Below are 2,130 nucleotides of genomic sequence, written 5' to 3' on the forward strand. Positions count from 1 at the left end.
TATAAAAGAACTTAAGCAAATTCAAATCAAATTAACATATGACTTAAATTGTAATTATATTAATTAAATAGTTGCTAAATTTTATTAATTTATAATTAACTTATAATTAATTTAAATTATAATGTTTACTAGTTATATCTATACATACACGTGTATAAAACTAAGACACTATTTTTAATATTTTTTTAATATCTTTAGTAAATTTTTTAAAATTCATTTAAATCAATAATTACAATAATTAAAATATTATTAAATCTATTAATTAATAATTGATTAAAATGTTATATTTTTATCTTAATATATTTTATAATATTTTAGTTAATATAATTATTACCTTATCATAATGAATTTTAAATATTTTACAAAAGATATTAAAAAAGTATTAGAAATAGTGTTTTACTTTTATACACGTGTGTGGATGATGATTTTGTATTAAGTGGTTTTATTTTGTGGACGTGGTAATGCATATAAAATATGGTTATTGATAATGTCGTTATGTTGAATTGATTCAATCTAGTTCGTTATTATCACAAAGCAATTGCAATGGTGAATGATGACGCATTGGTATTGGAAGGTAAGATGAGTTCAGTGTTGAGCCTGATGAAGAAGACTTTCTATTCGAACAGTGAAATCTTCCTTCGTGAACTTATCAATAATGCTTTTGATGTAAGTTCTCTTTCAAGTTTGATTTTATATTTGTACATTTCTTATACGGAATTGTTATCAATCAATGTATGCCTTCACATGCTCTAAATAAAATTCGATTTGAGAGTCTCGCAGACATGAGAATTTTAGATGATGAATTGATGATTAGATTGATACCTCACAAGGCTAAGAAAACACTTTCTATAATCGATAATGGTGTTGGCATGACCAAATATGGTAGGAAGGTCACAATGTTTTATTTTCATTCCTATTTATTGGTTATTAAATTATTTTCATTTGTATTTAATGGTTATTAATTGTAGTTTCGTCTGTTTGTTTTAGATTTGGTCAATAATTTGGATGTTGGATTCTACTCAGCTTATTTAGTTGCTCACAAGGTTATCGTCACTTCTAAGTATAATGACCTTGATCAATATAATTGGGAATCTCAACTCCATGGATCCTTAATTGTCATTAGGGACATTACTGCCAAAAAAATTTCAAGGGGAACCAAAATCACCCTCTTTCTCAAGGACGATCAGGTATCTATATTAACCCATCCCCAATTTTTTTGTTATTTAATTTTTCTAACTCATTTTTTCTTTTAGTTGGAGTACATAGAAGAGGCCACCATCAAGAATCTGGTTACACAAACACTGCCAACACATTACCTATCCTATCTACATTTGGAGTGAAAACACCAAAGACTATTTGCAACTCATTAACTCTTGTTTGAATAAGCAAGAGATGAAGAACATAGTCTCGATTCTCTTCAAACTTCCTTTGAAATCTCTCAAGAGATTTGAAATCTCTTAAGAAAGAAACATGGAAGAAACTCTTCATTTTTTATGCTTTACCTGGCATTGGAACACCTATTGGAGCAAGGAGTATGGGAAATATACTCTTCAAAACAAAGGATGGTCAACTAGTTTGGTTTGACTTAAGTACCCACAAAATTACCAAGGTTGGTATCAAAGTACATCCTGGTATAATGTTCCATATGGTAATTTATAGGGAAAGTCTTGTTCAAATCCAAGGAATGAAAAGTTAATTATTTTTGTTGTTATAACCTAAGTGACTTATGACTTTTTTTAAAGGTTTCTCTTGTATATGTACAAATGGGTTGACAATTTCAAATTATAATTAAACATATGATAAATTATCAAATCCTTTGATAATAATTATAAATTTGTTTTGAACATTTGATCTCTCTTTTTGTCTACATTCTTATATTGGTTCTATTTCAACTTTAAAAATAATCTTTTACCTTTAAGCATGTGTTATTACCTAATGAAGAGAAATTTTGTTTATAGCTTCATCTATGATATGATAAGCGAGCAAAATAAGTGGTTTATGAAGGATATATGTATGTTTTAAGATATATTAGTATAATAATTATTTATTTCTTTTACTTTTATTCCTCTTACTTTTTCTCCTATTGTGCTTAAGTAGAAACTAAAGAGTCGAGAACTGCTAAATTTTAAG

At 27.0% G+C, this 2,130-nt stretch overlaps 1 pseudogene; it reads left to right on the plus strand.

Annotated features, from left to right (window-relative positions):
* Window positions 1–543: 543 nt before the first annotated feature.
* Window positions 544–1,461, plus strand: LOC150027841 (heat shock protein 90-1-like; annotated as a pseudogene).
* The last annotated feature ends 669 nt before the right edge of the window (window positions 1,462–2,130 follow it).

The sequence above is a fragment of the Phaseolus vulgaris genome, chromosome 4 (assembly GCF_051622355.1).
Source record: "Phaseolus vulgaris cultivar YP4 chromosome 4, ASM5162235v1, whole genome shotgun sequence".
Classification (NCBI taxonomy): Eukaryota; Viridiplantae; Streptophyta; class Magnoliopsida; order Fabales; family Fabaceae; genus Phaseolus; species Phaseolus vulgaris.